Source organism: Equus caballus, chromosome 1 (assembly GCF_041296265.1).
Source record: "Equus caballus isolate H_3958 breed thoroughbred chromosome 1, TB-T2T, whole genome shotgun sequence".
NCBI lineage: Eukaryota > Metazoa > Chordata > Mammalia > Perissodactyla > Equidae > Equus > Equus caballus.
Window position 1 is genome coordinate 173,330,950 of NC_091684.1, and position 27,307 is coordinate 173,358,256.

A 27,307-nucleotide genomic window follows, 5' to 3' on the forward strand; every position below is an offset into this window, starting at 1 on the left:
TTCTCCAGCTTTTCTCTGCCTCCACGTTCCTCTTACCTAAGCTGTTATATTTCCTTTTTATTTTTAGTTTGTTCTGCTTTGTCCTTTCAGTAGATAATTCTATAATACCCCATTAAACCTTTTATCATGCATTAACTTTGCTTTTTCCCATTTAATTTTCATTGCTTGCTCCACTTTCTCCATCTTCCCATTATGTTTGTTTTGTGTTTTCTTTAGTCCAGCATCAACATTTACAGGGCACTAGATATGGCAGAGTACTATAGTAGGCACTTAAATGCTACTAAAAATTAAATCCAGTGCAATAATATTTTCTGTTAAATTCCGCGAGACAGTTATAGGCTCTTGTCCTAAGGAAGATTGGCATTTTGGCAAAGTCTCTCTCTCTTCCTAGGAAGCAGCTCCCTTGGTATACAAATAAAAGATCCAAAATAAATATATTTTGACCAAAGAAAAAGGGAATGTCACAAATAGGGAGGAAAGAAGCATTAAAAGTTGTCCCAAGCTAAATATCAACAGCTCCTCTGCCAAAATCTTGGCCTCAGTCCAGGAGGGAGATACCTTGGGAAGAAAAAGTCCCCAGACTGTCTGTACAACTGGTGAGGCTGTTCTCTGGGGGCAGAATACCTACCGATTCAGGCTCATTTCTTCGTTATCTGAAGACAAGTCAAAGAGCACCTGGAGAGTCCCTAAGATGTTGAGAGCTGAGATGACGAAGACAGGGCCAGGAGACAGCCCCAGAAGCAAAGTCCTCAGTCTTCAGGGGAAGCTATGCAGTGGAACTGCCCTCCTCTTCTCCCCCTGCTGCACAGCTGCACAGGTGAGAGTGGACTTGGAGCCTCAGAACCACAGGCCCTGCAGCTTCCGGGGCCAGGTGAGCCCTGGAGAGCCCAAAACATTGTCACTCCCACAGAGCCCAGCCCAGCACTGACACCACCATAGAAGCCAGTGGATTTTTGCCCAATAATTGATTGAATGAATAATTGATTCTCCTGATGAAATTACTCCTGGAGAGTTCATGGGAAGACTGAAATAGAAGATAGCTCTGTAATCCCACACTGGAACCTCAGTCCCTTGATACTCAGATACGGCTCCTCAATTTCTCTATCTTCCCTTTATCTTGATTTTGTTTTTCAGGAATTAAGCCACATGCCTTGTTGGAGCAATAAGAGATGTTTGTTCCTTTTAGAAGAAGCAAAATTTTGCAGAGTCAAATGATGAGGGGATGAGGAGCAGGGATAAATAATTGTAATATATACTAGCATAAAAGGAATCTGGATAGCTCCCTGAACTTTATATACCAACAAGGGAGGCCAGTTCTCCCTGGAGACTCTTGAAACCGCAGTGAGAAAGGAGGGGACTTACCACTGTGCTGTCCTACCATGGTGTTGCTCCTCTGCTTCCAGGCAAGTCACAAACCAAAGCCTGTCCCTCCCACCTTCCACACTGGTCAGCTGACCCCAGTGCTGGTCTAACTGTAGATCAGTCACAAGTTGTACTCATGCCATTATTTCATGACCACATGAGACAATGTTATCCCCATTTTATTGTCCAGAAAACTGAGAGCTGGAGAAGTTAAGTGATTTCCAATAAGTGGTGGTATCAGATGCAAATCCAGACCTTCCAAGCTGAAATCAAGTGGTCTCTCCACTACAGCACAGCTGCCTCTTGAGAACTAGAACAGGCAGTGAAAAAAAGGACCCCTAAGTTCCAGGACCCCATCCAGCCCAGACTTATATATAGTATTCTATCAGGTTTGTCTGAGCAGACCTAGGGTAACCCAGCTGCCTGCTTTCAACAGTTTGTGCAAATTCAGAGAAATGAGTATGAGTTCAAGGAACCCACTTGACAAACAGGAAAAGCAGCTCTCTGCTTGAGATTATGGAGAAGTGAAGGCTGAGACAGGGATTTGAAGGCTTGCCAAGGTCCCCACCACCCTCAAATCTTTTATTTTTCCCTCTGTTTTCAATGAGACCAATAAACAGATCTCCCTCCATCACTGCGTAATCTGTTGATTGATTTTCCTGGGACCCCCAAGCAGCACCCTGGCCCTGAAAATGAAATATTATCTACCTCAGCCTTACAGCCATCTCTCGCCACCTTACACTAACAGAAAAGCAGGGAGCACTTGTGGCAATTTGGTATTAGGGTCAGCAATGCCTTTCTTAACCTCCTCTGTCTGGTAAGGCTGAAGGGAGCAGAAGTTCCTGTAATGATATGGCCTATCTTTAGAGCCACAACCCAAAGACCTGGAGTCCCTCTGTTACAGAACCAAAGTGGGTTCACTTCTTGGTGAGTTGAAATCAAAGCCTTCACTAGAAGTAGCTGTCACACAAAGTAAAATTTATTTGCAGCAAATAAAGAGACCATGAGCAATCACTTCCAAAGCTGTGGCACCCAAGCAAGGCAAAACAGATACCATTTATTTCGGATGGGGAGTGAATATTCAAAAGGGAAGTTTCTTCATCACATGTAGAGGTGGGAATCAGCTCGTGCGGGTGTAGTCTGAAAATGTGCTTTCACATACATTACATGTTATGCTAATAAGGCTTAAGCTCCTCCTGGGGTGGAGATCTTAACATTAAAATGACACAAAGGTAACTCTTGGACACTTCTCAGCCCTTCTACTCAGGCATCACTCGCAGCAGTATTTGGACTATGTCAGGGCAGTTGGTAATTGCATCTCTTAACATAACTGAATAAACAATTAAGTGCTTCCAAAACCTCCTTTGAGTTCCTCGAGGCAGTTGGTTGGTGACACCTCCTGTGGCCATGATCTTGGGAATGAGCTCCTCACTGCTCTTCCTTGGCTCTTCTTGTATATTGTAGACAGCAACTCACTTTCAAGTCAGACATCCTGTGGGCAGAAGAAGTCATTTCACTCCAGTCAGCATTTTTGAAGACCAGCAGCAAGTCAGTGAGTGCTTTGGGGGGATTGCACAGGAGGTAAAGACAGACCAAATAAGAAGTGTGAGGCAGCACTTATACTTTGTGAAGCACTATATTCAGAGGCAACTTCAAAATTTCCACAAATGAAGGGCTAAGAGGTGGCAATCTGGTAGGCAGATGCCTCAGGAACTTACGTTACAGCTATATTTTCATAGCACACAAGATTGGGAAAGATGTCAAAGATAGGAGCCTGATGGAGATAATAGGGTAGGACAGATAAAGCCCCCTAAACCACTCTTGCTTCTCCTACTAACTGTTCAAGTCTCAGATATCCTTATTTTTATGCAATAATGATGCATGCTCAGTGAGTCAAGGAGTCAAAAGAAAATTTTCTTGGACTCTCAAGGTCTGGCAGTAGTGCTCTTTTATTCACAGAATAGTATGGAATAGCATAGGGATAGGAAGGAGCTGCAAACGTGGATTGAAGGTAGGGCTAAATTTAAGGCATAGGTATGTGAGTTATCTCTTTACAAGACTAAGGAAAGATTAAGTTAAAAAAAAAAAAAGTGGTTAAAATGGTATCAGTGCAGGTGGGGTCTGGTTGTTGGGTGGTCCTATAACTAGGTAAGAATCAGATCAGATTAAGTCAGGATGTCCTATGCTTCCAGAGGATGATATAGATTGGTATGTAGGGCAGGTCACCTTGGGCTTCTCTCCCTGGGACAACCTTGATCCTCATCACAGCCAGTGAAATTTTATCCCATGTAACTCCCAAGACATTTCCCCTACCCACTCTGGGTTCTTCTGGCTGGAGAACGAATTAAATTCACATGAGACAGAATAACAGGAGAAAATTAAACAAAGCTTTATACCATGTATATGTGGGAGAGGCTCAGGCAACCTGAGCAACTCGCCAAAATGGTTGAATCCACCATCTTAAATATCATCTTCAGCTAAAGACAAAGGAGGATGTTGGTGGTGGGGGGAGTCAGTTATAGGAGGTTACCAGACAAGTAGAGTAAACAAGAGTAAGATTAGTATGCATATTTAAGTCCTTGCCTTCCCCATTAAGAGTGTCTAGAGATAAGGTCATTCCCCCTTCTTCCTGGTACAGAGAGGGAGACACCTTTACAGATGGAGATTTCCTTTACAAATGTAAATATCTCTTAACAAAGGGTAAGTAAACTCTACTTTTCAGAGTTTCTTTCCTGTCTGCAGTTTTTAAAAGTAACCAGCCCAAAATAATCCTCATCAATAACATCAAGGAAAGAAGAAACTGACAAATAGTCAAGCAATGAGCCCAGTGTTTGCAAATATACTTTCATTTATTCCTCACAGACTGTAAAGAAACATTAATACTCCTTGGAAGTCACACAAAGGGACAGATATCCCCCAGGGCCTGGGGCGTTGCTGGCCTTGACACAGAAAGAAAGACTAAGCACAAGGAACACTGCCTGCACAGAACCTGAGAAAGGTGGAGTCCAAGGGCAAGCCTCTGGCATACTTTTCTGCCTTCTACCAGGAGATAGGCTATGTTTGTGTTCAAGCTCCATCTTGCTCCTGCACAGGCCCAGGCAAAGCTGTCTGTGGCAGGTCCTGGCTCTCCCTGACTGGATATAGCATGTCTCCTAGGCACGCTCTGCCCCAAGCTTCCACCAGATCATCACTTGTGTCTACCCCCACCATCTTCCACCTCCGGCTTTGATTTATTGTTCATACTAACTCTCCCCCAGTCAGGCCTAGAGGAAGGTTGCCATTGTCCATTGGCAATAACCTCTTAAAATTACCTCTAACCTGTGGCAGATATAAATCACAGTCATAAACATAAGTACATTCTTGTGAATTTTCAGAACAACTTGCTGAATCATTTGGGATAATTCAACAGTAATTATCTAGGAAGATGGGCCTACTTGAGCCCTGCTAACTGCTCTTTTGATATTAATGTGGCTTTAAGCCTACTGCACTTCCTCCTGCCTCAGGACTTTTTTTTTTTAAAGGCCTCATTTCTTACATAGAATGCTCTTTCCCTGTACATGCCCCCTAAACCTGGTGCATCAGGCAGAGTTCCAGCAGGAGACAGAGGTTATTCTCAAGAGAATGATTGGACAGAATCTAAAGAAAGGGACGTTTACAAAGGGATGGGCAAGCGTCATGGATTGAACTGAGTCCCTCAAAAAAAGATACATTCAGGGGCCAGCCCAGTGGCATAGTGGTTAAGTTTGCACGCTCCACATCAGTGGCCCAGGGTATGCAGGTTCGGATCCCCGGAGCAGACCTACACACCACTCATCAAACCATGCTATGGAGTCCCATGTACAAAATAGAGGAAGATTGGCACAGATGTTAGCTCAGTGACAATCTTCCTCAAGCAAAAAGAGGAAAATTGGCAACAGATGTTAACTTAGGGCCAATCTTCCTCACCAAAAAAAAAAAAGAAAAAAACATTGAAAGCCTACGTCCCAGTACCTCAGAAAGTGACCTTATTTGGAAATAAGATCATTGCAATTGATGTAATTAGTTAAATGATTTCATACTTGAGTAGGGTGGGCCCCAATCCAATATGACTGAGTCTTTATAAGAGGATGAGTACGTGAAGACAGAGACACAAGAACACCATGCAACAATGAAGGCAGAGATTGAAGTGATGCAGCTACAAGCCAAACCAAAGAACACCAAAGATGGCCAGCAAGCCACCAGCAGCTAGGAAGAGGCAAGGAAGGATTTCCCTACAGGTTTCAGAGGGAAGATGGGCCTGCTGACGCCTTGGTCTCTGGAGACTCAAGCATCCAGAACCAATGAGACAATAAATTTCTACTGTTTTAAGCCACACAGTTTGTGGTAGTTTGTTAAGGCAGCCATAGGAAACTAATACAGCCGGGTTATAGGAAACTGAAAAAGATGGGAAAACACCTGGGGCTGGCAACAGAGAAGCCACTACTACCCTAGGCCTGAAGCGTGGAGTGCAGGAGCCTTTACGGGAACCTGCAGCTGCAGGAGAGGAGTGGTGGTCTCCAGCAGAGGAAAGCAGCCACTGCCAATCCATAGCCTGGAAGGAAGGAATCTGGGTACTAACACCCCACCTCACTCTTCTCCTTCTCTCTAATCTCCTGATGGTGTATCCCATTGGCCAAACTAAATGGGATGCCAAAGGGCGAGGGACCCACGTGGATGCTGTACATTAAGCTTAGCCTCCTAGAGGAGGAAGTAGAGTGGGTCTGGAGGGACAAACAGACACGATCTAGCACACCTGGGTAACTTCTGCTTTTGAATCTCAACTGCAAAGTCACTTCTTTAGGGAAGCCTTCCCTGACCGTCTGATCAGATCCCGACCCCTCTAACATGCTCTCGTAATCCTTCTTCTGCAGAGTACTTACCACAGCTGCAGTGGAGGATTCATTATGCAAATCATTAAGTGATGACTGACTCTCATGCTACAGAAGAGAGAAGAGACCACATCTGTCAATCATCAATGAATTCTCAGGGTCTGGTGCACAGTAAAAATGACTAGATTTATGGGATGTGCCAGGAGCTAGTCAACTTGATATAAAAAGACCAAGTGTGCAAATCCAGAGAAACTGTCCTTGCAACTTTCAAAGAACTGTGAAGAATTGGCACCATTGTGTCCTACAGGTGGGTACTGATGGTGTAATTTGTAATTTCAAAGAATGTGACCACCTTGAGTATTTGCTAATGGTCCTCTAGAAACAGAGGTGAGATGTGCAGTTTACAAAAAGAGAAGACACAAGGGTAGGAAAAGCAAATTACCATGAGGTCAAGCAAACTGGAGCTTCTATCTGAATTTCCTCAGGCAGTCTGGTTCCAGTCATACCAGGGAAAACAAGAGAGCTTAGGCGAGTCTGTCCTCCACTAGCATGGGTATTTAGGTCCTGCACTCGTTCTCAGATATTCGATGCCACCTTAGCTTCCGCCACTTTGCATACCAAGTGACCCCTTCCAAGCTTCTGCTGCACCCTCCAGTTTCCATTATTAATTTACCTGCTGGATTTTAAAATTTCATAGATTATTGGTCTTGATGTTCAAAAGTGTAAGTCCCAAGAATTCAAAAGTGCCTCTCTTCTGAAGTACATATAAATTTAGGCTTCTGGGATATTGTGATAGTTTCTAAGTTTTTTACAATATTTTGTTTTGTGTAATTCAACATTGGTGACTTAAGAACCCTTCAGAAAAGAAGATAGTGGCTCAATAAAGATCAGGAAACTCTGGCTCAAATTTGGAGACAGTACCTCACTGGATTGCTCTTTTACACTTGAGTGAATCACTCTTACCCAATTTGGCCTGGAGGGAGTTTACAGTAAACACAACAATGATTACAACACCCGGTCTTTGTGCACATACTATTGATCTCCTCATTTGATGGTTCCTTCAATTACAGCTGTAAACGTCAATAACAGAGCATACAACGTGTACATCTAACATGAAAATGGAGCAACAACCTCAAACAACTTCTAGGGTGAGAAGCAGAAACTTTGTCATCAATCAAATAAGCTGCCTTCACCTCCTCTCAATTGATCTTACTTATCTAGACCACATCACCAATCTTAAAGGTTGCCTTTCATCCCATTAACAGTCAACAGTCTCCATGAGCCTCCTGTGATTGGCAAACGCCCTCTTGGGGAACAAAACAGCAGCCAACAGGGGTGGTTTTCCTCAGGCACAAGTGCAACACAGAGAAGTTGTTGACTCAGAGGAGGGACCAGGCAGAGGGTGAGTTGAGAGGCAGAGCTGTCCCTGAGTGGAACCATGCAAAGGATCTGCTCCCTCATCCATCTCACCCTCTTGTGGGAAGGTAAGGCAGATTCTGGAACCTCAACCAAGCAAGACTGAACAAAAATGAGACATCAAGGCTCTCAGGGCCTGGCGCTCATGAACAATGCCCCTTCCTCAGTGATCTCAGCCCCAGTCCTCACTGAGCCCTTCCTGTGTCTTTTATCTTAGGAGTCTTATCGGCTGTTGTGTTGTGCCTCAAGAACAAGTAGTGACTGTGTCTCTCGGGGGGTCTGCCACCCTCAGGTGCTCCATGGAAGGAGAAATAATCAGTAACCACTATGTCAACCGGTACAGAAAGACCCAGGGTAACACGATGACTTTCATATACCGAGAAGTGAACTTGTATGGCCCTGGTTTCCAGAACAGATTCCAAGGTGAAACTGATGTTTCAAACAACCAGGTTCTACTTAAGATCCTTAAGGCATCAGAGAGAGATGAAGGATCTTACTACTGGGCCATCGACTACCACCCTGCGGCAGGTCCACTTCTGAGCAGCTCCGAAACCATGAAGACATATGTAGAACAGCATTTCCAACAAGGACATGATTTTCCCTTGAATAAGTAGTTTAAGAAATGGTGCCAGAGAAAGTTGACATTCCTGCCCTTTCCTTCAGCCTCGGTCACTCTTCTGCCCGTGCACTCCCCTGGTACTCAGATAGCCAACTTCCAGCGGGGTGTGGTCCAGTGTGGAGCAGGAGAGAAGAGAGACAAAGCCAAAGTCAGGAATTGTAGCATTTATTGTACACTCTTAGCAGTTTTCTTGGAGCTTCATAAAAGATTTGGCCACACACCCCAAGTGCTTTGGCTACGACATAGATTAAAGGGGCGCTTTCCAAAGTAACTATGGGTGATGTCCAGTTTCTGCTCCATTGTATACACCAGGAATCTAGCTGCTCTAGGGGAGGAGGTGGGAAAGTGGAAAGACTCCTCCCTCCTTCAACATCAATAGCATGCACTGCCTATCATCTTGCCCAACGTGTAGGGCAAGATTCTATCTCTAGCGTTCTGTATTGTTTGGATGATTGCTGACTGAATATAACCTTTTGCCCTCCCTTCCATCTCTACCTCTATACTTCTTCTTCCATATGTGCTAGAAACAAAACATTGAAAATTTCTTCCACTGGCACTTCCTTATACTTCTTTGGATAGCTTAATTTAAACTCCACTTTTATCTTGAACAATATACTTTTCCAGACTTAGATGATTGACAGCCTATTCTGAGGCTGAACCTGTGGCCTTCCTTCTGGCACTGTCTAGAAAATCTACCATTCACCTTATTAAATATCTCACTGGAACTTTTGGTGGTGATGGATGTGTTCAGTAACTTGATTATGGTGATGGTTTCATGGATGTATAGGTATATCAAAATTCTCCAGATTGTGCACTATAAATGTGTACAGTTTATTGTACATTGAGAATATCTTGATAAAGTTGTAAAAATATTTTTTTATTTAAAATAAAAATTTTTTAAAGCCTCATTGGACTAACTCAGGCAATGTGTAGGGAAAACTTTCTTTAACTAACCCTTCTAATCAAACATCCTACCCTCCATAGAGGTACAAAGAGGCTGACGAGTGTTTGCCAGACACATAGTGGGCTCCAGTCAGGACTCTTCATGTTCCACCAAGGATCTTCCCAATCCTTCATCTCTCATGATTCTGCCTGACCTTTCATAAGTATATATATACACAGAGAGAGAGAGATGGTTAGATAGATAGATAGATATAAAACTATATATATCCATATATATAACTATATATGCACATATATATATATACACATAATATATATAATACATATAGTTATAAAGTATAACTGTTCTGTGCATTTCATCCATGACTCCCCATGAGCTCTCATCATTTATCTCCCCAAACAACTACCTTCCAAGCCTTCAGAAAATCTCTATTTTCTACTCTCCATTCCAAACCGACTGACTCTGTCCTAGTGTCCTGGGTTCAACATAGGCCTGTACCTGGCTTCTACCTCTCTGCTTCACTCTGTTGGATTACTTATTTGGTTGGACTGTCTGCAAGGCTCTGGATATTGACTCTGCCCTTGGATGAAATCGGGTTCCCAGATCCCCATCCAGATGGGGCACCCTGAGCTCCACATTCTGAGAAAGGAGTTTGGACCCAAACTTCCTAGGATGTATCCAAGTTACCACACAGGCCCTCTCACAACTCACTAAGCCCACTGCCTGCTACTCATATCCAGTTATTCTTTTTTTAATGAATAAAAACAAAGGTGGAGTGCATCTCCAAGACTAAAAAGGTACAATTCTTCTCCAAGTTTGAAATCATGACGTTGGAAAAAGAATGACATTTGGATATTAGTTACGCAGTTGTTTTGAAAGTTTTGGAACCATGGTTTTATAAAGCCTGCAAGATAGATCCCTGGGAAGAGACCCATTGGTTCCCTCTGACAGAGACTAGGAAGAATGTCTTTGACGAGAAGGAGGATGAAAAATATCTGGACAAATCCATAAAACTGTATGTTAGCTGTATAATAACTAACATCTGTTGGGTTCTTACTATGTGCCAGGCACTCTTCTGAGCACTTTACCTGTGTTATACCATTTAAACCTCTCCACGACCCTATGATGCACTTTCTATTATCCCCAGTTTACAAATGAGAACGCTAAGGCACAGAAAAGCTAAAACACTTGCCCAAGTTACCACAGCTGGCAAAGGGGAGCGACAGGTTTCAGACGTGGGAATCTATCCTAGAGGACACAGTATGTGATTGGAGCGGGGGAGGAGAGACCATAGAGAATGCCATCTCCAGATGTGTCAGAAATAAGGAACATCAGGGGCTGTGCCTTTTCCACCAGACCTGTTCAAACTGATGCTCTGTGACCATCTGTCAAGAGGCTGAGATAATGCAGCAGTGGTCCCAGATGACATCTCAAATGTTTTCTAACTGAGATTTTGTGATCCTGACATAAGCTTCACACCATCTTCTAAAATCATCTGTATCTCTTTATCTTTGAAATGGGGTAAATAAGATTTCTAACTTCACAGTGTTGTTATAAAAAGTTAATCATAGAAAGTAAGTACATTGCATTGCACACAGTAGCTATTCAACAAATGTTATTTATCGTAAGAAAAAGTAAACTATAAAGTGGAATAATTGAGGAGAAAGTGAACTAAATTACTGAGTGCCAACAAGACGCAGCCACTTTGCTGGTGTGGACTCACTTCACCCTTATGGCAACCCCATGTGGTCATTATGGTCAGTCTTGTTTGATAGATGGGGATATTGAGCCTCAGAGAAACTGGATAGCTTGGCTAAGGTCACAGAAGCAGAGCCAGGATCTTGGTCTGAGTCGAAGATTGATGGTCCTGGCACTGGGCTCGGGGCTGTGGGATAGACTAAAGAAAGACATCACCTCTACTATACCCGAATTAAAGAACAGCTGGGAAGAGTTGTGTGAAGTCCAGTCATCTGTGTGATGCAGAGGTTGCCTTTGACTCCTAGGCCGGTCCCCAGAGGAGGGGCTGAGGGTGGAAGCATCTAACTCTTCCCATATCCCTCCTCTCCCTCACTTGCTTTAAAACACCAGTTGCAATTTCAGCGTCCATGTTGTTCTCCCATGATGCTGCACTCCCCTGGCTGAGAGAGGACAGCTGCTACCCAACCCTCTGCCACTCACACACCTGAACACCACTTTGAAGTCAGCAGCTTTTCTCCCAGGTCACAACGTGGGAAATGGACCCACGTATTCCTCCCTTCTGGAGCTTGTCAATGTTAATACCTTGTTGGACTCCCTTAGATTCTCTGGGGTGCTATGCATTCACTGCCTTCTCCTTTCTTTCTCAGAGGCATACCTGGAATGGCAGCTACAGACCTACAGGGGTCTGGGGCTAGTGTGACGGGAGCTGGAGAAATTCCACAGGCTCTGGCAGGTCCGTAGAATTGCTAACACTACCATCCATATAAATCTGTACTGTGAGGCAAGGCATCCAGGTGCGCCTCTTCCATTTTCACTGACTTGTTATCACTTATAGCGAGGCAGCAAAAGGGCTCAAGATCCATCATTCACAGTTCTCTGCATTCAAAATGAGCAAGCTGACACCTGAAAGCACTGCAGTGAATTAAGGTGCGGAGCCACTGTGCAAAGAAGAGAATTGAGTCCAAATCAAACTTTCTCCACTTTAGGTAGAATCTTAGCCTGCTGCAGTGTCTCAGACAGGAAGTGCTGGCTAATAAATTTTCCACACTGACAAGGTGAAGAAACTTCAGAATAGAGGCTTCTTTCCTACTCTTCAGTTCAACGTATTGCTCCCCAAATATTAATTTAAATGATAGGCTTATGCATCTCTAATACTTTTTTGCCAGAGTAATTCATTCATTCCTCAAGCAAATACCATCTCTCCTCTCTGCTTAATTTTTCTCCATAGCATCTATCACCATTTGATGTGCTGTATATTTTACTTGCTTATTTATTTGTCATCTAGCTTCCCACTGGCGTGCAAGCTTTATGATGGAAGGGATTTTGCCTGTTTCATTCATTGCCTTCACTCCAGCACTTAGAATAAGTCTGGCACAAAGCGGCACTGAAGGAACAAGTAAGTGAGGACCACGCACCCCACACTGTGCTGGATGCTGGAGATGCAATGGTGCACAAGACTGGGGCTGACTTTGCCCTCTGAGATGCTTTCTCCAAGCCTTGTCTATCCACTAACAAAATGCTGGGGACTGTGGAAGGTTCTCTGAAGGGTTGCTGATAGAGTACTGTAGAACACCAAAGATCTTACTCCTGCAGAACAGACATCAATGCTCCTATGCTCCTTGGACATCCCCCCAGGGCAGGGGTAAAATGGGGAGGATGGCAGCCTTCTTCCTTTTGCCACCTTTTCTCTCCTTTTCATCCCAAGGCTCCAGGCCCTGAGTCTTGGACTGTCACTGAAAAAGCTGAACATTTCTACTTTATTTCACAAAGGAATTTTGCAAACTTTCTCTCCAGACTTGCTGGGATATACAAATTTGTAACTAAAAGCCACAGTCACACATTTCCTAAATAAAAGAGCAATTCCTAACTAGCCCTCATTTTACCATCACCACCACAACCACCACCACCAAGTGATTTTGATGTTCTCCAAGAACCAGAAGCCCTTGTGGTCTTATGTTTTTAGCAATTCACACAAACTCATACATTATGAATGGTAACGGTGTACAGTAGCGCGTATCAAATACTGGAGGAATTCTCTGAAGGCACATCCTGGATGCTCAAGGGCTCCCAAGGCAGCAGTCGGCCTGTGGAGCAGTGTGCCGCTCAGCACAACATACTCAATAGGAAAAAGACCTGGGGACAGGATAAGGGAAACCAAGCCAAAATGCAGCTGCTTGTATTAATTCAAATAAGGCAGGTTCTCAAACTCTGTGTTTGAATAAGAAATCTAAAAGCCATAAATTTTCTATTTACCCGCATACATGTGGGAGAATACAAAAGTTTAAATTATACTTTTCTGGCCTAAGGACAAAACCTCAAGAATATTTATAACTTTCAGAAAAAGAAATGTCAGTATAAATACATTACTAGGGCAATAAATTATTAAGAAAGAAAACCAATCCAAAGTGTAGACTTTTGGAGATTAAAATTGCTTTCATAGAATATAACAATATAACATATAAAGATTCATTTAATCATTCAATAACAATTGATTAAGTACCTACTATGTGCCAGGTACTTTTCTAGACACACTGGGAATACAGTACTCAGAAGCTCCTGAGTTTATTTTAGTGAAAATAAATACGAAATAAAATAAGTAAAATATACATTATATGGTGATAATTGCCATGGAGAAGACTTGCAGGGAGAGAGATAAGGTATGTGATCAGGTGGCTGAGGGAGATACTATTTTAAAACAGGTGGTCAAGAAAGACCACAGGGAGGTCACAACTTAGCAAAGGCCCGGGGGTGGACAGGGAGAGCAATATTTGGGGTCTGAGTGTTTCCCAGACTTTTCTATTGGACATAACATTTTCATGTTCAGTTTTATGACACATAATAATACCAGCTTTTCTGTAGCCTAGAGGAATAGGCAACAATTTTCCTTTCTTCTCTTGCTAAGAGCTCGTTCACCTATAGTTCAGACTTTCATTATTCCAGACCAGTGTTACAATTCCATTATTTAGCACAAAGTGGGAAGGAAGCAGTCCTGAAAAGGTCAAAATGTAGAAACATGAAAAGAAAGATGGTAGAATCGGATTATTGCCAAATGGAATATGGGACATGTAACATTAAGCCCTTGTCCTTCTCTCTCTTCTTAAGTGACCACATTCTACGGATCGATGAGTATTTCTTCCCAACCATAAAGGAGAGTATACAAATGGGATGATGCAGTTCTCTTCATGGTCCACAAGATGACTCTACTCCAGCAGCCCCAGGAGAGAATCTGCAGCCTCATCCACACTTGCAAATCGACATACCTCACAAAAACTGTCCCAATAGACTGAAAATCTGAAATAAAACGTGGTTTCAACTCAGTGTTGTTCTGGGCTTTTCCTCATCTCCAGGAAGCCAGCCACAGATAAACCTGAGGAATTTGGAGTACCTGGGGAGAAACCTGGGGTGTCTTCACAATTCTTAGCAAAGCTTTGGGGATTCACCCTCTAGGACTTCTGGATCTGCCCAGGGTAGGCCCTACAGGTAGATTCCATCTTCACTTGCCACCTGACAGAAGTGAGCAGTAACACTCAGATGCAGTGAGAAGTAAAGTCAGCATCCACAGAGACAATACCGAGGGGACACAGCCGAGCGTACGTTGTCAGAAGCTCTGTCATGTCATGGGCTTCCTCATACATATAGACCTCGACTGTGTTTACATAGCACAGGTTATAGTCATGAGTGATTGATAGAGGACTAACTGCCTCTGGCATTTAAAGAGGTGAAGACAGGTTTCATGCACCAAGTTTAGAAATAAAGACACAAAGAACCACGAAGGGATCAGTAAAACAGTCACTGTAAATTGAAGTCAGAGAGGTGGCACAGTAGCAATAACCCTCCTCTGTAGTAAGAATCAACTTAAAAATCTCTGAGTTCACAGCTCATCCATTTCTCAGCATCCAAACCATCATTATGTTTTCCATACAAAAGATATCCTCCTCACCCCTACAGCCCTACTGCTACCACCTCCCCACCCCTCACACACACACACACACACACACACACACACACACACACAAAGTATTAGAACAGGGAGAAACTTTAATCACCTCCTGGTTCAACCTCTTCAATTGAATATGTAGCAACCGAGGAATAGAGAAATTAAGTGACTTTTCCACCATCACACAACTAGCTAGTGGCAAAGCAAAAAGAGCGCAGGTCTCCCAACTCCTGGTCAAGAACTCCTTCTACCACACCCTGTCACCTGGTTGCCACAGGGAAGCCCCCTATTACCCAGGTACTTCCAGTCCACATCCCTGCTATGCTAGTTTCCTCTCCAGTCAGCTGGAAAATCTTTCTCCTCCCAGCCAAGCTGAGCCCCTTATAGTACCTTTGCGGCTTGAAGAATAAGAAATCTCATTGGTGTTGTGAGAGTACAGAGCCCTCAAGGAACCCCAGAGGACTTGACCACAGTTCAGTCTTTGCTTTATACTTCTTTCTAAAGAAAGCCCTTGAAACCTCAAAACCTGACCTGGGTCCTTTTGCATTCCTATGGGTACCTAGCATCATGCTGAGCACATAGCAGGTGTTCAGTACATGTTCCAGGGTGAAAGAAGAAAGCCCATCTCCCTGTCTTTCATCTCAACCTAAATAAACCCCACTCATTAGGGACCCTGTTTTTCACTCCTTGCCCTTTGTCCCCATATCAATGCCTCTGATCTCCTCTGCTGAGGAATGGATGGATCAATGGCCAGAGCCTGCCTTCCATTCGGAGATAAAATCTCCCTTCCTTTCTTTCTCAAAATAAGTGCAAGTCAACAATACGACAACGCTGTTAAGGAAAAGAAAGCCAATGAGATGCTATAAGGTTATAAGAATAACAATATTGTTATATTCAACATAATATAATATAGATAATATCTAATGCCAGCTCCTCCCCCAGAGTCACAAGTCTGGCACATTCCTGAGTCACCCTGAGTAAGTTTTGGAGAAATTAGACTGTTGAATTGTGGCATATTAAGAGTTTTTATACAATAGAAAAGAAACCCACTAGACTGGAACATGTGTTCAAAAATCTGGTTCTGCCCTGTGAGATCTTGAGCCCATCACTTCATCTGCCCAGATTCATTTATAAGGTGAAGAAGCTGGAACTGATACAGCCTGAGGTCCCTTCCAGTTCTCACCTTCTCTGACTCTATGATGAGTCATCCTCACTTCCTGTGAGTTGAAAACAGAAAACATTCTGAAATTTCAGCAAGAAGAAATTAAAAATGAAAATATCCTTGAAAAGAAAATTACCAAGAACTGTAAAGAAGTGCTAGTAATAATAATAATTGATGGCCTAAGTCATGGGGTGCTTTTCTATATTCAAGTGACTCTTCAGAGTAGTTTACAATTTAATTTGTTTCATCCTCACAGCAACCCATTGCTATTATCCTTATTTTACAGATGATCCTGATTACCCTTATAGTACAGAGGAAATATTATCCTTATTTTACAGATGAAAACACTGAAGCAAGGAGAGTTTAAGGCATTTCCCAGGGCATACTGCTGGTGAGTAGCTGAGCCTGGACACAAGCCCAGGCAGCCTGCCTGCAGAGGTACTGTACCACACAACTCAAGAGTCTCCTTTTTCTGGAACTTATTAAAAGCTAGATTTTTAATCATGTCTATGGGCAAAAGAGTGGGTTCAATACCTTCCCAGAGTCTTTTCTAACTGTAGTAGACTCTATTCTATAAAAGGAAACCATGCAAGGAGGGCAGAGCTATTTCCTATTGGATTCCAATGATCCTGCCCTTACATTTTGCATCCAAGCAGACTGAAAGCTTCATGGTATGTCTATGGGCACTCTTCAACCTGCAGTCTCCAACATACGGTATCTTCCTAGGAAGACCGTCCTTGTGATGTTCCTCTATGGTAATGCAACAGTCATCATTTTTGAGGTAGTACGATGTCTGTCTCTTACAATTCTTATCAGTGCATTCTTTTTTCCAGAGGTCCAATCACTGAATCAGCTGGTGGCTTTGGGGAGGATCATGAGAAATGCTGGGGACCCTTAGTGGTCATCTGCAATACCTCTGGGTCTAACTTTAGACTCTGCTGGATGAACAACTACCACCAAGTTCCAGAGAGACCACGTGAATATGTTTCCAGAATTAGTCCTTCAGGGGAGATTAAGCATGACACATCTTCCATGGAGGCAAAATTTATCTCTCGGAATAACATCAACAATCAGTTATATCTACAAACCAACACACTGAAACCATAGTATCCAGCTGAGTATTATTGTGCTTTCACTTCAGTGAACCATAGAGAAACTGAGGGGGATGGACATCTCCCTGGTAGGCAGAACTAAAGGAGAATCTGCATGTACGATCAGGGATCTTTCTCTGACTGGATCTCCCTCTCCCTGATCTACATCTCCATCTTGATCATACTTGGTACTACTCTCTTATTCTCATGTGAAACACCACTGCTTCACTTTGCTGCTTTGAATTTTCCCACTCTTTTCACCTTCCAACGTACTGCATCCAGAAATGTGAGGAGAGATGTGATGGGGGCCCTATGGAATCTGTCCTGAGAGACTCTTCCAGAAGCCCTGTTGGCCAAAGGGATTGTTCTGAATAATGACTGAGTGGTCAGAAAGTCTAACTTACACTTGCCTCTCAGGTGGGGCTGGCCACCCATCGTAGTCGCTTTTCTTAGCCCTTGACTTTCAGGACATTGGAGGAAAGAGACAGAAAGAGCAAAACATGTAATGACGCTGAAGCGAAGGAAAGATGAGAATGAGATTTTCCCTGAGTTCCAGGTAACTACCTTTAATAATCCAACCCACATTTGCATATCTATGAAAACATCCTTATTGTGTTAACAAAAAGTTTCATGGCACAGTTTAAGTAGAAGTATTTTCCTCTCTTAAATAGGCGGCAATACAAGGCAGATGGGTAAAGTGATATACAAAAATAAATATGCTCATTCACAAAAAATGTTACTGTGTGTTGAACTTAAAAACAATAATCTGAAAATTATCCCAAACTTTAGCAAGCTTTCTTTACTTGTCTTAAAACGAACAAGTTTAAAAATTTGGTCTCTAACCTGCATATACGTTTTCAAATGTGAGCTCTTTTAATAGTAAAAAAGAGTATGGGCTCTCAAATTGGACAAAAATGGACGAGAATGACAACCCTTCATTTACTCATGTGTGACCTTGAACAAGATTGCTTAACTTTTCTAAACCTCTATTTCCTGATGCATAAAACACCAATAAAAGTATCTATTTCATAGAGTTCTTGCAAGGATTAAAGGAAATAATTGCTAGAATGCACCTGGCACGGTTGGGTGACTGGCACACCACAGGTGCTGAATAATGCTAATGCTCCCTCCCTCTCAACTCTTAATCACCTGAAGGAGAGTAGTTTTTACACAGAAGAGAAAGTTATCAAGGATCTAGTATGGGAGGGAACATTGACAATGACCACTAGAATTTTTGCAAACCAAGAAATCCAATCATGCTGCCAGCACATTTTTCATAAAAATAACTCATCAGGAAAGTTCTTCCTGCACAAGCTCTCTAAACTCTTTCTCTACTAATAATGGTGAAAGTCACAAAGAGAAGTCCATTATTGTGAGTATCTGGGTCCCCAATAACACACTGCATCTTCATCGCCCTTTGTCTGTACCACATGAAAGTGGCCTAATTCAGTCTCAGCTTTACCAGAAGTAACAAGAAGAATGAATTTTTCAAGCCAAACTTTTTTCCAACAGATTTAGTTCAGATATCTAAAACAACAGCTGGACAAAGTGGTGTCTCAATTTTTAGAAAGCTCTGCCTTATCCAGCTTTGAGACTGTTCTCCTGTGGGGCCTCCCCAGGCTTAGGACACATTTAATTAATGTACCCTTTTAGGAATAGAGGGATCTTTTCCCAACCTTAAAAAGGAAGCTATAAAGTTTAGAGTCTAACCTGTGAGGGTGACATTTGTCCATCCTTATGCTGCCTAAGCTTTCTACATGAGATTAGTTTTCACTCTAGAACCTGGCCAAGAAAACCAAGTTCCCCTAAATGAATCCTGAAGATGAACATCCCCATTTTAGTCCTCTGGCTTCTTCTATTAAAGAACTGTTGGGATCTTATCTATCGGAACTGGGAAGAAAAGCCAGGTAATCAGAGCTGTCCTATGCTAGAAATGCATACTCCATGGGAGAAGATAGTGAAGTTTATCTGAGCCAAATCACATGCTGGAAAGAAGCTTTCTGAGATCTGAGGAGACTTCCACCTGCTAAGAAGAGGTAGCAGCCAGGTGAAAAAGAATTATTTGGGGAGTCAGAATTCTTACCTCTTTTTTGTTTGACTTTAGATAAGCCAAGTAACCACTATGAGCCTCAGATTCTCATCTGTACAATAGAGTTTATATTAGACAATCTCTAAGATTCCTTCAGCACTAACAAGCTATAGGTCTCTGTCCAGCAAGAAAGAGAAGGAAGTAGCTGTGGGACAAAGGAGATCAATTTGACAGATTCCCAAGATTGGGAAGCACACATTCCTGCCTAGCTGATTCCTTTATTTGACCCAATAAAGATAAAGTCAAAATAAGAACTAAATGACATACACTCATGATGAATCAAAGGGAATTGAAAATCATTGCTAACCTCACACCTACCTTGCTTTGCCTCCAGTTTACCTCCCTTGGGACACTCCTCCTCTTTAATGCCTCATCCTGATTCTCAAAAACTGTGATCACTCAAGGTTGAAGCTTTTAATCTCCCATGTATAAAAGGATATGCAAATAGAGTTCAGTTTCCTGTTGAGTCTCTGCCAAGGTCTTAGCCTGGCAGTTCTGGGAATGGAGCCAAAGACCTCGTATTTCTTGGCTGTTATTCTTCCATCTGTGCTCAAGTCAGCAGCTTGGGCTTCAGGCTGTGGCTTGCCTTTAGTCTTATACTTTCCTAGGTTTTCTAAAGTAACTCTTTAGAATGTTTCTGCAAGAAAGTAATTTGGCTCCCAAATAACTAGACTCAAGATTATCTGGTTATATTTTGGGACAGTAAGAAAAAGACTAGGAAGTCTATATTCCAATATTATAGCCTCAGGATCCAATCTTTAAGCTACTTGAGGTACTGATATAAACTAGATCTTAGGAAAGGCTTGCAAATAAGTCATCTGTGTCGCTGATACGGGGCGTCCCGCATCATATATACACAGGATGAAAAAGGAGAGGACCTGAGCTATAACAACAACCCTGAACAGAATCTAAAAAACAAAAGACCTGAAAAAAAACGAGACCCTCAATGTGTTTCTGAGCCAGAGGATCTGTCAAACAGAAGCGAGGTTCAGACTAACCGTCCCCTATGAATCGCTAACTGAACTCACACAAAATAGCAGCTGCCATTTTCACTCAACACAAGTTGAGTAAAAACATCACATCCAGACTCAAGTTGACTGAAACGTTGTTACTAATATTCTGATGGAAAATTATATGTCCCAAACTATGTTAAATCTGACCATACACTAAGCTTGGAATTTCCTCTTTTTCTCTAAATCTTCTGGGTTTTTTGTATTTTCTAGTATTTCCCTTCTGAAGCTAGCTTCCAAAAGACTTTCCTGTGCATTCTCATTTCCATTACAAGGTCAATTTACAAGTTAAATTTTGATATCTTCAGAAAACTCTATGGAGAGATTTCCTCTTCCACTTCTCTGCTATCCCAGCAGCTATTGGGAGCAAAGAGCTCAAGCTTGAACTAGCTTGAGGCAGTAAAACATGCTCCCAATGTGATTGCTCCATACCCAGTCACTCACTTAGTGTCTTATGCCAAATTTATTTCTAAATATCTTCTCCAATCTTGATCCTTGGGCCTCGACCTTCTAAAATCATACTTTCCTCTTTGAAATCTACACACACGCTGTTGATACTCTACAAACTTTCCACCTCTCAGTTCTTCCTCCAAGCCTCACTCACCCTGAGACTTACACCTTCCAAAATGACGTCCTGAGACCATTTGCATCTCAACAAGTAAAATGATACAAAACAGTTCCTTTCCGGTTCCTGTTCTTTGCTTCTCAGTCCTAATCCAACCCATGCAGATCTGAAAAGTTAGCACCCCCTTGTGCCATTTGTGGGTGTTTTTCTCACAGACCTGTCTCCTGAGCAGCATTTTGGGACCGAGCCTGTACTTCATTGATATTATGACCCTTAAAGGTGTCTGACTCAGAAAGACTCAAAAGATTCTACCTAACTCCAGGTCCAGCTATTTCATCACTGTAATTTGCCATTGGAAAAGGTTGGGCTCACTACATATCACCCCTGTAAAGGCTCACAACTGAATCTTCAATTCTATAGGATATATGAAACCTGTGAAGCTCCAAAGGCTTCAATGCCTTAGCATGCGAGGGAATAGAGAGTAATGGGAGCTATCCAGATCACACGCCTTTGATGGACGAGAGAAGCATTGTCACCTTAGAAAACCCCAACTCTCTGGTTTACTTTTGTGCTCCTAATACCACACCTCATTGCATCATGTATTTATGGCAGACCTAATCTACTCACAACCTGGCACAAATCAACATAGGCTTGTGTTAGTCTGGAGGCTCGAGGTAAAGTAAGTGAATCTGACTCCAGAGTAAAAGTTTCCCGTCTCTCCAATACAAAGCCTCAAAGGGCTATGTATAAACAGGTCTCTAATCACCCCATATTTCCATCTGGATGTATTTCTGCCAGTACCTGTACACTATTTCTGCATATAGAGAATTCACTGATTAAAATTGAAACTCTATCCTACATACGTTAAACAACAACTATCAGTGCAGATTGATTGTATGGAAAGAAGACAATTTTGCACCAGGATTTGTTCACCTCTATTATAATGAAAGAAGCAAGAGATATTCTCTTTCTACAATGATTTCTCTCTGGATAGATAGTTTGCCAGGAGGGGTTAGGATGGTTCTGCCATGGCTCTTTGGCTTCCACACCCCAAGCCATCTGGTCTCCATCACATCTGGAGGAAGGATCTCCTTGTTCAGCATTGTTTGTGCCATCAGACTGATCCCAGTAGTCAGACCTGACTATACAGATTGGTGAATAGACCTGGAAGAGACTGTGTTCTAAGACAGGCGTGGAAAGTGGTGCGATGGATGGGGCTTGCGTGGTGGAAAACTGCTCATATCTTCTGCTGACTCACTCTTCTCACTAGCTGCCTAAGCCAAGGGATGCATCTTTCTTAGGAGGTACCCTGGATCCCGATGTCCACATCCTACGGTTTCTGTACCCCTGCACATCTCACATTTGATTTCCAATTCAGAGAACAAAAGCTGTTGACTTTTAGCCAGGTCACAAAGGATGGGAGTCACAACCACGAACTACCCAGGAAGCATCTACCTAGGCAGGGCATAAGAATTGGCTTCTTAGAAATTCCCATACTTGTAATCCATTAGTCATTTAACACCTGCTCAAAGAGAGAGACTCAGAGACTTTCTCCTGAGCGTCTTCAGGGATTTAATGTTTCCTGCTGGGAGGTAGAAGGCTGAGTCTGCCACCAAGATTTAAGAAGACTGAGAGTTAAGGGAATTAATGGAAAGTAGATATTACAACTTTACTTGTAATTTAGGAAATCCTGCAGATTTATCCAAAGCTTTGACGTTATGCTTTCCTTTATCACTGACCTTGCCCATCTCTGAATCTCACATGATAATCATACACTGGAAAGGCATTGAAAGCCATGAGCAGCAGGACCTTTCCTCTCTCCACATGTAGGGCAATGGTGATGGGGATTGTGCTGATCGGAATATCATTGCTAGTTTGTGCCAGGTCTCGCAACGATGTTCTGGTACCGCAACGGTCTGTGAGAGAGTGTACCCTGGCTTTCCCTAAGTCTGTAGATTTCTTTTACTATTTTTTGCCCCAAGAAGGGTCCTTACTGTGCACTGACTACTTAGTAAAGCTAAGAAAGATAGGAAGGGCAGGGACAAAGCGCAAAGAGAGAAACAAAGACGTACATACCAGGGAAAATCCTGTTGTGGACTCAGAGTATTTATCACTTGAATTGATAGTAACCTAATCTCCCAGAGAGTATAAAGTCCGCTTTTAGGATGTGTGTTTTCTTTGAGTCTGTGAAAGAAAGTGAGAATTTAAGGAGTGCAGAATTCTTGAATCCTGCAGAACCCTCAAAAAACCAAAAAGTCCTTAGCTGTGGCTAGAATAATGGAGAATTTTGGCAATTGCTAAGGGAGGCTGCCAGCTGCCAGCCCTCTGCCAACTGTAAACTAGGCCCTCCAGGGAACCCCATTCTCATCTTTCTGTGCCATTTCCTTGTACCCTCCTCCCCATAATGTTTCTCATATGCTTTCATTCTATTTCCCTCAAAACCTGACGTCAAGAAATGACGTGAAACCAATTCATACTATTTAGTAAGTGATGAAAATAGATGGAGGCTTTAGCTTTTCTGAGGTTGGGTGGGAGGGAGGGGCAGTGTATTTTAATAGAGAGGATGCCATAAGCTAAAGACTAAAGTGACCAAGACAGAATTTCCAAAGCTGGAGGAACACTGCCCAAAATGAATGACAAACATTTGTTCTCCCTTCATTTGTTGGCTCAGTGTGGATCATACAAGGAGAGTCTGGAGTCTTCCAGAGCAGTCACTCCTCTTTCCGTGTCCAGGAAGAAGCCCAGCTGGAGCACAGAGCCAAAGAGAACATTAACCTGCTGGTGGAGAGAGGCCTGAAGCAGAGGACAACTTTGGGGACAGAAGGGGGGAAAAAAGGATATCTGAAAAAAGAGATTTCATTTCAATAGCAGGAATAGCTTTGTAATAGTTGAAAGCCACTCAGCAGTGAAACAAACACCCTTGTCAGAGAGAGAGTTCAGGTGGATGACTCCACTGGGAAGGTTGTCAACTGGGGGAGCGAGAACTAAATGACTTAAGCTCTTTTCCTCCCTGAAACTCATTACAGAATATTCTATGTTGAAAGAAAATCAGGACTGCCACCAAAAAGCAACACAGTTATTATTTTGGCATATTCCATCCCAATTTTCTTTTTCATTGTATAGATTATTACATACTCTGTATACGTAATCATACTCCATATACAGTTTGTATCCTTTTTAACATTATGTAATCAATTCTCTATCCTATTAGATACTTTTCCTAATCAGTATTTTTAATAAGGTACATTAATATTGTACCTAGGAACAAACTATAGTTTACTTATTCAGTTCTCATATGACTGAGAATTTAGGCAGCTTCCACATTTTTGCTATTATAAAAATTGGTATGATCAATATATCTGTACTTATAAACTTTTTGTTATTTCAAATTATCATATGTGTATATGAAGAAACATATAGAAAAGCTATATATATATATAAGTATACAAACTCTGAAGTATGCCCCCACTTCCTCAAATAAAGAATTCAAAATAAGGTTTGTGGCCAAAATGAATATATAAACACTTACAGGTATAAATGAAATTGTCAAATTCTGCTTTAAAACTTTTTAATATATTAATTTAGTTACAGAAACATATTTAAAGTTACGTTATTCAAAACAGTATATTAATTTTCAAATACTGCTTTTTCCATTCTCATAGTTCATAAATTTTATCCAAATTCTTCATAAGCATCTCAAATCAATGTATTTGTCTTCAATAAAGCTGCTTTTTTTAATCTTCACATGTTTTTCCAGAGCATATCAAACTCACTTGTGTCTCAGTTGTCTGAATTATAGCACATTATGAATCCATATATGAAGCTGTCACTAAAGCATTTTGAACCACAATTCCTATTCACAAAATATTAGAACTGTGGTTTTGACATTTATTCTGCAAGTGAGTATTCGTGATGTCCACAACAAAAAATTTCCTTTAAAAGACTTTTTTTAAACAATATTGCACACTTGTAATTTGAAGGAGTACTCTCAAGAATAGTTCCTAAGTTTTTGTTAAATTATTTAGTCATCTTTTTTACTAATCTCTTCAGCTGACTTCCATAAGTATCCATGAACGAGCATTGACTGACATCATCCCAGGTTAATGTGTCTTTGCTAAACTGTAGTTACTTGTGCAAAATAAAATAATTGCATGAAAGCATTGTAATATTTATTTTGGTAATTTTTGTAAGGAATCAAATTTATGGGGACTCTCTCTTCTCTGAGAATAATAAACCTAACTTTATTCAAACATATGTAGCAGTTTCTCATAGTCAATTCACCAAAGTGGAAATATTTGCTCAAAATAGTATAAATATTTTCATCCTCTTTATATTAACTAATTGGCTTCCAATAAAAATATAACAATTCATATTGTTACCAACATCGTGACAGCACTGGGAACATCACTTTTTCTGATAAAAGTATTGCTTAAATATCTGTCAAAAAAAGGTTTGTTAATGCTTTATTTGCATTTTTTATTACCAGAAGGTTGAAATCTTTTTTGAAGTTTGTTAATCAATAAGTGAATTTCTTCACTTGCCCTTTCCCCATTAATTTTTTAGGTTTTTAGTGTTTTACTTATTGATTTGTGTGATTGTAGTAATTTTGTGCCTCTGAGTTTTGTAGCATTTAACCACAATAACAGCATTGGTGAAAGGAGATTTATGAAGTGTTCCAGATGGCAGAGGGTGGTGATGGCAAAATGCCAAGGATAGGAAAAAAAGAAGCTTGTTTTTGTACTGCTGTGTTTCACTGTGGCTACAGTACCACAGAGGTTGAAATGTAATAAGCCTTTGTGCAAAAACACCCAGCTGTGATCCACTCTGTGTGCCTCAGCATTGGGAGGAGTCCTCTGAGTGTCATGGGGAAGTAATGAGCTTCTCACCTGCTTGCCCCCTAACTCCTCCCTTTAGGGATTTACTCTGTTTTGTCTGCTGCAATGGTTTCAGAAAGTAAATGAGGATCACCAAAGTATCAGTAATAAATAATCCCAACCACACATTTTAATAACACTTATTAAATATGCCCAGGGCAATGTCAGAGAGAACATCAAGAAAGAAGTAAAGGGGATGGAACTAACAATGACTGTGAACCTGCATACTGGGTCACACGCTAGTATATGGTGAACCAAGATGTGGAACCCACATCTCTCTGATTTACACAATTCCTCCCTTCAGAGAACCCAATGCCTAGTACAAAACAGGACACCTGCTTGGAAAGTGGTTGCTGTGAATTGAATTCCATATCATTGGAATATGACATGCTTACAGAGTCCAAATGTTTTTTAACTAATGTCTTTCTGAAGGCCATAACTAGAAATAGATTTGCAAGGTGAAACTGTGTCACTGCATCCCCCAAATTCTAACAGTTCACATGTCTTTCTGATGAGAGAAAACTGTCGAATGAGGGAGTGGAGATGGCAAGAAGGCTGTTTTTAGGTAGCACTGGACAAATGGCCCAGAGATGTGATGAAGAGTACGGAGTCTTCACAAAGAAAACTTGTGTTATCAGAAAGTCACAAGTAAGTAAACAGATGGTGGCAGGGAAAATATTATTAGGTAGAGTTAGCTGGAAAGAGCTCTTGGATGTGAATCTTGAGTTGGTCCTTGAAGATGGTGGAAGACCTAGCATGACTGGGAATGTTATTTCAGTCAGGAATCTCCCTCGCTGACCTAACGCCACCAAGCAGTCTCCTCATCCCACAGCAAAGGCATAATTCATCCCTACCCACTTAAACTATGTGTTTTTGAAAGCTATGTCCTGGGAACTAAGCAATATTTTTGTTCACTTCAGAGGATCAATTACTGTTAATACCATATGCCTGAGAGCTTACGCACCCTGGGCTCTCTTTCGCTCTTCTCTTGACCCTGTGTATTTTGATCCAAGAGCACAGGGATTAGTCCCTCCATGCTGGGATTACAATCACCCGTTAGCACACCAAGTCCAGGGGAGAAAATGATACCTAGGCTTCCAAGGTGTATATACCTTCCAAGGTGGATACCCACGGTGTCCAAAATAACTGGGCTTATGGCTTAAAGGGTAGAATACGTCAACTCATTCAAGACAAAATCAGAAGAGCCCATTTTCAGGGAATATAAACAATTCACAGAGATTACACTTTTAATAAAATTCTCATTTTTTAGCTCAGAAATGGAGCCTATCATCCTTGGGCTGCTTATTTTCTAAAAGCACAGACTCTTTCAAATATTAAATTTCAGCATATAATGATGAGTTTATAACATTTCTCTCTGGCATAGCAGACTGGAGGCATTCACAGCTACAGAAAGAAGAAATATACCTAGTTTCCTGCTCCTCACCACAAATCATGAAGAAAAAAATATTCCAAGCCAAAAAAAAATTGTTTTAGTGTTATAACGTCTCAGATTACTTCCTGTTGCAATATGAACATGTAACTTTGCGAAAGATAGATTTTTCTCTCACTGTCTTATCCTAGTGCTCGATCTCAGCTTCAGCAAGTCGTTATGTCTACCTTGAAATGATACAGAATGCAGGACACAACATCACCTACACACTATTCCTGCCAAAAACAAACAAATAAACTAACCAAACTTCTAATTCTAACAAGAGACTAGGGATCTAGAAGGA

At 41.7% G+C, this 27,307-nt stretch overlaps 1 long non-coding RNA gene and 1 gene segment (V, D, J or C); one reads left to right on the top strand and one right to left on the bottom strand.

Annotated features, from left to right (window-relative positions):
* Window positions 1-27,307, top strand: part of LOC100057843 (T cell receptor alpha chain MC.7.G5-like) — a 435,091-nt gene that overhangs the window by 179,656 nt on the left and 228,128 nt on the right.
* Window positions 2,400-19,575, bottom strand: LOC106782148 (uncharacterized). Its single transcript, XR_001378995.3, has 2 exons — window positions 19,444-19,575; window positions 2,400-2,854 (listed from the first exon to the last, which is right to left on the bottom strand). It is a non-coding gene; the product is annotated as an uncharacterized lncRNA (long non-coding RNA).